The sequence below is a fragment of the Phodopus roborovskii genome, unplaced genomic scaffold (assembly GCF_943737965.1).
Source record: "Phodopus roborovskii unplaced genomic scaffold, PHOROB, whole genome shotgun sequence".
Taxonomy (NCBI): Eukaryota; Metazoa; Chordata; class Mammalia; order Rodentia; family Cricetidae; genus Phodopus; species Phodopus roborovskii.
Genome location: NW_026125270.1, coordinates 177,759 through 189,379, shown reverse-complemented (window position 1 = coordinate 189,379; position 11,621 = coordinate 177,759). Strand labels below are relative to the sequence as shown.

Here is an 11,621-nt window from a genome sequence, read left to right as displayed (position 1 = left end):
AAAGTTGAAACAATTAAAATGTAAAAAATATAAGCCTTAAAAAATAATTGGAACCAAGAAGTTTCCCACTGGAAACTAATAAGTCTTTACTAGGTTATGTTTGCACAGGAAAACACAGAAGGAGGAAAGCTAATCCATCCAATTATACCACTTCCCATGTATTTATGTTTGAGTCCATCTACTTGTTACCTCTGAATCTGGAATGAATTCCAGGCATACCTTTCAAGAGTTTTGAAGAACTTGATCACACTTGCCTTATAAGCAACAGGGTTCATTTTAAGTTGCTGTGCAAAGAGTGCAAGAATAATTGATATGACAATATGAAACAATGCCCCTCACCATTTTTAATATCTGACCTATGGTCAGGAAAAAAACTTACAATAGATCATAGGATATGTCTTGTTTATAGTCAAGTCTGGAATGCTTGACGGGGATAAGGATAAAGGAGCACATCTGATCATTTTCATGGATTTACCACTTCCTTTCTGTTGTTTTTAATAGTGGGAATGACAGTGAATCAAAGTAATCTATAAAAGGTATGGTCATCGTGGTTTTTCTCTTCATCTGTTATGCAAACAATACTATGTTTTATTCTTGTATGCTTCACTTTTTAAAAACTATCCCTTGAAAGCTCCCCAAAAGACATATTTATTTTTTGAAGCACTGTATATATTTATATACAAAAAAGTAAATTCTATCTCAGAGAGATCTTGCAGTTCCACTTATTTTTTTGAATTATTTACTAATTGCTAAGATATACTGCTAGTCTAGATGCCAATCAATACCTGTAGGGACAAGAATATACAAGGACTTATATTTGGTGCCTAAAGAAAAATGAAATTATTTTTTTTAGGAAAATGGGTAGAGCAGAAAATCATTATGTAAATATGTTAAGCTGAGAAAGACTATGGTTTCTGTTACACGCAGTTTCTATATTTAATTGTATAAATATTTTTTGTGTTACAATATGTACATATGCATTTATGTATGGGGTACTATGCAGACAAAAAAGGGGACCAGAATGCAAAGGAAGAGGTCTTTTGGAAAGCAGAAATGAGGAAGAAAAGAACTTCTGGAGGAAAGCAGAGACAGAGACAGAGACTGACAAAGAGCTAGAAAATATGTGAAATTAGAAGGGCAAGTTCAAGATGGGATGTGGAAAGGAGTGGATGAGAAAACTAGCAGGAATGAGGACAAAAAAAAAAGTATGTCTGCAAATGACACAAGTAGTACTATCATTTAGTTCAACAAAGTAATTTTGGAAACAGACATAGGAAGTATAGGTATCTAATAATGAAGAAAATGGTAATACACATTGTAAATCCTATGAACACATTAAATCAGAATGATAGTGTAAATCAAAACAGATTGTTTTCTTTGGAAATTTGTCAATGATGCTTGATGGGAGATATAATTCTGTAAATATCTTCCTCCTTTTTAGTTAATGAATAAAGCACTGTTGGCCAATAGAAAAGTAAGATAGGTGGGACTAGGAAACAAGGAGGATTCAAGGAAAGAGTAAAGGAGGAGTCAGCATGGAGAGACTGGGGAGAGCAAACCGCCAGCCCGCTCTCGAGTAGATAAGATTACGTAATGAAATACTTAGACACTTAGATTAATAAAAAATGGGTTAACAATTAAGACAGAGCTAGCCAATAAGAAACTAGTACCTGGCCAACAACATTATATCAAATACAGAGTCTCTGTGTGTTATTTTGAGCTGGTGCGGAGGCGGGACAAGTCCAGGGGCAGGCAGAAAAACCCTACTCGTAACAGATGCTATCTCCATGAATTATTGTAATTTAAGCAATGGACCATTATAGATTTTCACTGTGTAAATTATATAAAATTGAGATCTAGCACTCAAATCTTGACCAGCTATGACATGCAGAATATATATATATATATATATATATATATATATATATATATATATACGTGAATTAGAACGTGTACTTTTTCTCCCTAACACTCAATGGATAATGAAGTAGAAAAAAAAAATATTTCTTTGACTGCCTTGCATAACTTCTGTGGAATTAAACAACCTGGTTGAGTTTTTCATGTTCATTTAAAAATTCCCAGGTTTCCATCCAGTAAGATTTTTATTCTATCCTCTCTGCTGTACCCTGCTACCTTACAGATTGATTCAACATCCATTTCTTTTTCTGCCATTTTCTTGTCATTCTTGAAGGGGAAAAATACTTTTCCTTATAGTTTGCAGAGGTAATATCAAGAAGAGTTTAATAGAATGCCAGAGAAGAGACACCTATGATAGTGTGGTCAGGCAAACAGGAGCATGGTGCAACATTACATGAGACACCTGAGAGAAATTATGAACAAGCAAACTCAGAGGGAAGAGGGGACAATTCAGAGGAAGGTTATTATGTGTTGTTATTTTACTAACTTTTTCCTTGAAATCACAAGTTTACCAGAAGTGTAGCAAGTCTTTCAGAGTGAAGTATTTTAGAAAATATATTAAAACATTTAAAAAGCATCACATCTACCTCGGCCAGCAAGGAAACACGACCACGACTCTTCTTCAAGCAGTTTATTCAGGAACCTTGTACATCAGCTTCTGCCTCCAGCTTGCCCCAGCAAGCCCTTAAATGTGTGCTCATTGCCCAATCAGCTCATGCCACCTGGAGATCCCAGATAGGCACAGAAGAAGGAAGCATACCAGATCCATCAAGAACTTCCAAATAAGGCTTGTTTACAGCTAAGCTCAGACTACCTGGCATCTTGGGGATGTGGCTTCCCACAGTTCCCCTTTTTTGTTTTAAATGCAACAGGCAAGGGTAGAGGTCTGATCTCTGATGAACAAGGGACATTGTAATGGCCCCACACCCAGTTATCAGCCAAGCTAATGCCACACCCATCTGGTATCTTTTCTCAGAGATGGGGATTATGATACCAATCCATATGCAATCAGACTTGCCCTCCATGAAGCTGCTAGAAGCTGGCCTCAAGTGCAGTACTTTGTCTTGCATCCTGGAGTATGATGACTGCTTAGCCTTTTAACACAGTTAACCAAGCCTGAGGTGATTTCGTGATTGCCCTGCCTCCAGGGCTGTGAAGGCTTGTGCAATCGTGGCATTACTTCTCCGCTGTGTAACCCTCATCCTGTAGATACACCATAAGGCAATGAGACTGACTAGGATAAGCACCCCTTCCCCAGGGCACCCATTCCCGCCCATTCTTTCAAGTGGTTCATGGCACGAGTGATCCATGTAGATAGTCCCTCTGCAAACGAGAGGGACCCTGGTAGAATTCACATGCACGAAGGAAAGTCTCAGGGTCCTGCATTGACTTATTGAATTCACCGAACCAATTGCCTAAAAGATACTGAGAAAGCTGGTTAGACATATTGGCAGCCACTGGATACTTCCTTGATATGGCACAGAGGTCACACATAGCCCCGTCATCTTCCATTCACATCCTATTTGTGCCAACTGCCAGAGTGTCAATCTGTTCCTGAACTAGATCAATTCGTTGATTCAGGACCATAATACCACCTTTTAATTGAGCATTAAAGGAAGATTGTAAGTCCAAAGCAGTGGCTACATTTGTTGACAGGTTATTTAAGGCAGCTGCATTGCTAGAGCTTGCAAAGATGCTATTGCTAATCACAAACACAAAAGAATTAGAGGCTCCAAGTTGAGCTGGGCTTTGATTACAATAAGGGAGACTTACCTGGGTTGCAAGAGAGAATCGTTGAGTTACCCCTCTCCAGGGCTTTAGGCCCATCAACCTCTAATCCAGGTGGCATTACTCTCTCAAAATGGTTTCACCATGTGGCAATTAAGGCTTCCACCTGCACTATTGTAAAAGTAGCAGTGTTGTCAGTGGGTCTGGCTTGCTCAAGTCACATTAGTGTGGAAGGAATCCACAGCTTTTTATTTTCTGTGGAAACAAAAATATAAATCCTTTTCCCCAGTAACTTGTCCTTGAACTTAAATTTTTGGAGTTAAAACATTTTTTAAAATATATAAATTGAATTGCTCCAGCAGCATTTCCTTTAACAGTTGTTGTTTCCTCAGTAGTCAAACAACACAAAGACAATATAATACCATACAGTATCCTGATTTCTTTCAGAATGCAAACTGCCTCCTGAAGAGCGAGATACATGGGTTGTAATGTCGAATTCCCCATACTTTCACTTTTTGGTTACTTTACCTTGTTCGATCCCGGGAACTTTATAGCTCCTACCGGAGACCTTATTGCCTCTTTACCGAGGTCCTTAACTCGGTCCCACCTTACCTGGGACCTACCAAGTGGACTACCCTGACTGAAGAAATTTCTGAGCCATTTCACCCCATGGAGAGAGGATCCCCATAAGGGCCACCACTTGTTGCGTCTACCTCGGCCAGCAAGGAACACGACCACCGACTCTCTTCTTCAAGCAATTTATTCCAGGAACCTTGTGTATCAGCTTCTGCTTCCCCCAGCCCCAGCAAGCCCTTAAATGTGCACTCACTGCCCAATTAGCCTATGCCACCTGGCACTCCCTGATCGGTCATAGAAGCAGGAAATGCACCAGATCCATCAAGCACTTCCAAATAAGGCTTGTTTACAGCTAAGCTCAAGAGTACCTAGCATCCAGGCAGGTGCCACCTTGGGGCTGTGGATTCCCACATAAAAGTACTATATCAGATATTAAAACATTGTATATAGAAATATTTCAGACTAAAGCCAAATAAATATTTCCAAACCAATCACACAATTCTTAAGAAACTGCAAACATGTTGCTTCAACTACCAAACATAAATAAGCCCAAAGGAATACACAAGTACTTTATTAAATATGCAAGCAAGATAGAGTAGAAATGGCTAGAAATATTTAAAATCTTGAGGACTCAAAATAATAATTCCTTCATTTTAACTTGTTCATTTCAAAACTTAGCAAAGAGCCATACTGATAACTAATATAAGTGTATACCTGTAATGTTATTGTGTGTTCCTATAAAATCTCACACTTATTGATCGAAACACAATTATTGATAAGAGTTCATGGGTCCTTCCAAGAAATAAGTGCACAACATTTAATGTCTCTCATAATCTTCTCTAATCATAGTCTTCACAAAGTCAGACTTCCCTAAATCATGTTGTTCTATCCTTTCAGTTCCTGTAGGAAACAATAATTATTTGTTAAATATTAGATCGATAGATAGATTATGTGTGTGTGTGTGTGTGTGTGTGTGTGTGTGTGTGTGTGTGTGCACTAAGAACATGCCAGGTTCCTCTGGGGATACGAAGGTGATAGATCCCCTGTAATTTACCTTATAGATGTAATCTGTCATGTCAGTGGTGGAATCTGTATCCAGTCATCTTCAAAAGAGCAAAGTGATATTCTTCACCACTGATCCTGTAACTAAAGTAAATATGCCCTCTAACATGCAATTCCTTCTATCAAACTGCCCAATCAATATCTCTGCATGCACTCAATAAAAAATCAAGACCTTACATGACAATACTTATGGTGATATATTATTTATGATTTATCAAAGCTTTCCTAGTGGTGCATAAAACAAAGAAGCCAGCTACAATAGTTAGCTGGGAGTGGTAGTATATTATATTTAATCCTTCCACGAAGGATGTAGGGGGTAGACAGATCTCTGTTGGTTGAAGAATACATTGAGCTACACAAAATGGATCCATTCATAAAGAGAAATAGCTCACACATAGGTGATATCAGTACTTGGCATCACATGCCTTTAATCCCAGTACTAGGGAGGTATAAAAAACAAAGGGTCTCATTTGGAGATTTATTTCTCCAGCCATACGGAGAAAGGACATCTGTCTGAGGCTTGTTGGAGAACTGCTGGAGACAGCCCTTTCAGCCCGAGGTAGATGTAAGAATTAGTGCCCAACCCCTTTGCTTCTCGTGACCTTCAGCTTGAAGCTTGAACCCCCACTATCTGTCCCCGGGTTTTTAATTTTTTTTAATCTTGTTCCTTTTATATATTTTTTTTAAATTTAAATTTGATACAGCTTGTTTTACATGTGAATCCCAGTTTCACCACCCTTCTGTCCTCCCATGTCCCCATTCTGCTTCCCAGGGAGAGTGAGGACTTCCATAGAGAGTCTTCAGAGTCTGTCATATCATTTGGATCAGGGCCTAGGCTCTTCTCCATGTGTCTAAGCTGAGTGAGTATCCCTTCTACATAGAATGGGCTCCCAAAGTCCACTCATATACTAGGGATAAATACTAATCCATTACTAGAGGCCCCCATAGACTTCCCAGTCCTCCTAACAAATACCCATGTTCAGGGAGTCTGGGTCTACAAGGGGTTTAATTTTTGTGTTACAAATACTGATTCCTCCTCTGTTTTCTTTATATTTACATAACCCTTTCACCACCAGATGTCCTTTTGTAATGCTAATAGAGATCATTTACACTCCGTCCATTCTATCTCCTTCTTGTTTAATGTCTTGCTGTCTCCCTTTACATTTCAGATATATTCTTTCTGGACTTCTGCAGTCAAATCTCAGATTCTGTGAGCTAAAGTATTTCTTGTGACCACACCTATGCGGTAAATGAACCCTTCAAAGTTTAGGTCCAACTTTCCTCCAAGTATCTTCCAAATTAACTAATCTAAGTCTTTGTCACAATATCATGTTACTATGGCTTTTAGTTTCACATTTTTTTTCTTCTTGTCAGCAGTATAAGAAGGGACCAACAGAAACTGAAAAAAAAACAAAAGGTTTTAGATGTAATTTATGCAACTTTTTAAAAAAATGAAGTGTATTGAATTAGGATTAAATTGTGTCTTTCAATTTTATAAACTCTTTGCTTTAAGACAAATAATTTATATTTTCCATCTTATGAACATGCTATGATGATTTTGAAATATATATCACTTTCACTTGTAAATATAAAACATAACTTTTAAAACTAGTAAGACTTCTTCCTTTCCATAGACTATATGCTAGAAAAGTAAAGCCACAATAAGTGAAATATAAAGCTTTCCTGGCTTGGATAGGTAAAAGCATCTTGGATAGCCTCAAAATCATCTCTTAAAATAGACAGCAAAAGTGGGTATGGGACACAGATGTCTATGTTTTAGCACACACAAGAAAAATGGTAGCAATTATGTCAAATATTCAGGATGCTGAGTAGCAGCAACCTTGCAACATTGGAAAGAGAGCCTGGGCTTCCTCTCCCTAGAAACTCAGGAATAATGGGTTTTGCTTCTGTCTTAAACTAAGGTAAACTGTTTGGCTGGGAGGTCAAAACAAGAGAATTTTAGACAATAGAATGATGGGATTTCATTAACAGAAGAACTCACAGGAAATACACTGATGACTCCTGTTCATTTTATTGATGGTAAGTGTGTATTGAACAAAATGAATTGAGCAAATATGCAGTAACAAGAATAATTTCAGTATCTCACAGTAATCTTGCAGTAGAAGTAAAACAGGCATGATCTGAATTGGCAAAAAAAAAGACATATCTGCATGTGATTTTTAAATTATTTTTTATCTTCTGAACATTAATCTTCCTCAATGTAAATAGCCCACCCTCCCACTTTCTGCAGGCTGCCTCTTCACACTGTTCATTGTTTCCCATTATTGGGATGAAATTTGCTACTTTTATGCAATCCTATTTGTCTATTTTTGGGGGTTATTTCTTGTTATGACCTTGAAATAGCAAATAATTAATGGGATTTTCTCTGTGCCTCCTCTACCTATGTTTCTAAAGGTGTTGCTTATCTTTTCTCCTATCAGTTTTGTAGACTGAGATCTATTCAGTTATTTCATCAATTCTCAATTGCCATTTGGGCAGGAATAATGACCCCGACTTAAGCTAAAGACATGAAATGCATTTACTCAAATTTCCACTTGTAATTCATGAATATGATGAATCATATTCTATTATTCAAAAAATATAAACTAGACAAATTAAAGTGAAAATGTTACTTTCCCTGAGTTGGCCATTATTACATGTTTATTAAAGTATTACCTTGCCTCCTAAATATATATAGTCAACATAATTATTTAAAAGTAACTGAAAATTAAACCATATAACTAGAAGTTTTAAGAAAGTAAGCACGTCACTGATAATTTTAGGATTAATTCATATAAAATATATTTTAATATAGTAATTAAATATAAGATTATTAAAATTAATAAAACAGTTACTCTATTCCTTTAAATTATTAAATTATCTATTAGAAAACATGATTGGAGTATGCCTAATGTTTAATTTTTACTGTATAAGTAAAGTATACAATAAAGTATTATGGTGCCGTTTGACCAGATATGCCATACAATACAATATCCATTAGTTGACAGATGACCCATTCCTGGTCTGGTCTCCAAAATAAAAACGGCAGAGATGCAGAAACTTATTCTATTGTTTATCATATTGTTTATGTCTATTGTTTATGACATATCCCCTCACCCTGTGGCAATTTTTCTTATAAAAGGCAGATGATTCTTTGCAACATTTTCTTCATAAAATTTCCCAATTGTAGCTTTCAGTCCCAAAGCAGGTATTTCTAAATTTTGATGATTCTATGACAAACTGTCAATTACTAATGTTCATTCAAATGCTGATTTTGTTTTCCTTAGCTTTATTATGAACATTTGGAAATGTATATAGAAATTTAAATGAAACATTGAATACACGTGAACTCAATCCATAATCCTAGCAGTGCATTTCCAATCATTAAATATTTCTTAGTGACTACTATATAATTTGTACAGAAAGTCTTTCAATCTTCTGGAAGGCATGCTCTGAAACACAATGAGCATCAGCACATAATTTCTTATGGTAACTTCTAGGAAGCAAATATATAATGAGATAGAGATATGGGGAAAATGGTGATAGTGACTTTATTTAAAATATGGTTTTACTCTTTGTGGCTGAGCATGGCTGGGCTAAGTCTTCTTTCAAGGTAAAGGCAGAAAGCACAAGGACCCTGTAAGGAGTCCCAAGCATGTTTGGCAACAAGGAGGATGAAGCAAGCATAAGGCCCAAAAATGGGAAGGAAGAAGCCTCACTGAAAGCATTTTGCACTCTAACTTGGGTAAAGGAGACTACATTCTCCATCAAAAACATTGGAAAATTGTGACAGAATTTAATATGTTTACTTAATTGTTATGCATTCAACATTTTCCAACATTATTTTCATTATTCACACAGTGTCTATTGAACTGGTATGACAAAAGGCCCGCCAGTCTTAGTCTCGGACAGCACAGTACTGCTCTGCAGCCTGGTGTGCAATGCCCAGACCCTTCCCTCATGCCTCCTCCCGAAAGTGGAAACTATGGTTCCTTCTCTGGGCATGTTCTAGTTCTTCTTATTCTACTTTATTATTGGTAGGGAAAGCTACAGCTATGTGAGAATGGAAGTCTATGTACATAATTCCTATATGCACTTTCTATTTGGGGGACTTTTGAATAATTTTTTTACCTAATTGGCAGTTATAGATTTGTTTAATTTATATACTTCCTTCCAGGTACAGTAGGCAATATATACCTAGAAACTCATCATTGTTTTAGATTTTCCAACTTGTTATGACAATATTGATTTTTAAGAGTGTCTTCCTCATAGTTTGACTATGTGAAATCTCTAAAATTTTGCTGTTGTTTTGTTTAAAAGTGTACTTAGGATTATAAACTTACCTTTTAGGACTACCTTCAATACAATCTATATATTTACATATCTTTGACACTTAATTCCTGTAATATTTGTATCTCCTTGTTTTTGCAATGACCCATTCATCTTCTAGCAGTGTGTTATTCTATCTTGACGACATAGTTTCTCTTTCTATTTCTAGTTTCATTGCTTTGTGGTAAGAGAGAATGCAGATGTTAACTGAGTCTATTATATCTGCTGATACTTTGTTTTCTAATATATGATGTGTTTTTGAGAATGCTTTATGGGGTATTTAGAAGATTGTGTATTTTTATATATTTTGACAGAATGTACTAAATATATCTGTTAGATCCATTTGAACTTTGATATTATCTAACTCACCTGATTGCTTATTCATGTTTGTATAGTTGGTCTGTCTATTTTTGAGACTCCAGTATTGAAATGACACATTACTAATGGGTTGGAAATAATCTGTAATTTTAAATCTAGTACTGTTTGATTTGTGAAATTGAATGACCTGGATCTCTATTTGTGAGTATATATTTAGAACTATAATTTCATCTTGATGGAATTATCCCTTTATCAGTAAGAAATAACCCTCTTTCTTACAAGAATTAGTTTTTGTCAAGTATTAGAATATCAATGTTTGCTTATTTTCTAGTTTGCTTGAAATCATTCTTCTCCTCCCTATCACCATAGGATAGTATTATATTTGTTGATCAGTACTATTATCTAAGAGTTTGAGAAAAGAAGAGCTTTGTTTTAAAATCTAATCACCTCAGCAAAATAAAATTCCGGTTTATTGTTGGACATTGTTTCACACATACATCAAACAGGCCAAAAAAATAGCAACTTCATAAACAAAAAAGGAAGGAAACAAAGAAATCTTTTATCTTTTGCATTTTTAACCATCTCATACAAACCAACTACTTATAGTACAGCTAGGTACATACACACACAAAAAAAAAATTTTACTGGAATGCTCGGAATAAGGTTTTGTTTGTTTTACAAGGTTTTTTTTTTTTTTTTTTTTTTTTTTTTTGCTCATTTTGAGATTATAATGAAAATGGTCACACCACAAGTAAGGTCAGTAAGAAGTAGGACAGAGATCACTCTGAAGGCTGGTTTGGTCACCCGTTATCATTAAAAATGGCTGACCCCTTAACAATATGTACAAAAATATAAAATGTAAATAAAAAATACAAACAAATTTTCCTTTTAAAGTATTTTTTTTTTTTTTTTTTTTGAAAGCAGGGCCTTGGAAGTTTTGGTTTTTCTTTCCTCCCTGGTTGCAAATTCATGTTGTTGTTTTTGGTGGGGTGTCAGAGAGCACATGTCATCTGTGGGGTGGCACTGTCCGCTATGGCCACGTTTAAATTCTGAGAGGGAAGTGGAGGGTGAATAGGTCAAGGTGGCCTTAAGTTTAGCTTTTCCTTTCTGCAGTCTAGTCATCCTCATCAGTCTTCAGCTTCTTGGTGTCAACATCACCATCCTCATCATCTTCAGCTACCCGCTTGCCCATAGGAGCCTCAGCTTCCTCATCTTCATCTCCATCCTATTCCTCACCGTCAACTTCTTCCTCCTCCTCTTCCTCTCCACCTTCTTCTTTTTCTTCATCTACCTCAATGTGAGCCGCCTGCTACCCACTTTCCTCATTAGCATTCCCATTGGCTGGTGTGTCTCTTCCATTCTCTTTCTCCTCCACAACTTCCTTCTTCAAGTCCTTGGTGATGATGTCGGAGCTGGTGTCTACGGCTGTGTCTGACATGGTGGGGCATGCCGGTGATCTGCTGCAACGAGGGTGGAGAGAAACAGGAGTTCGGGGACTATGGCAAGAAAGCTGCCAGAGTCCACCATGGAGGAGGAGAGCAGGCCGGCAGTGAAGGTGGCTACAGAGAGCGAGGAGCAGGACCCGGGAACAATGCAAAGATTGCTGTGTTTATGAATGTGTCTCTTGAGTGTATATCTATAATATAGTGCTTCCGAGGTTTTTCATGTTCCATTTAAGATTAATATCATTG

General features: G+C 36.7%; 1 pseudogene; it reads right to left on the bottom strand.

Moving 5' to 3' along the window:
* Nucleotides 1-10,991: 10,991 nt before the first annotated feature.
* Nucleotides 10,992-11,368, bottom strand: LOC127229301 (prothymosin alpha-like; annotated as a pseudogene).
* Nucleotides 11,369-11,621: the final 253 nt, after the last annotated feature.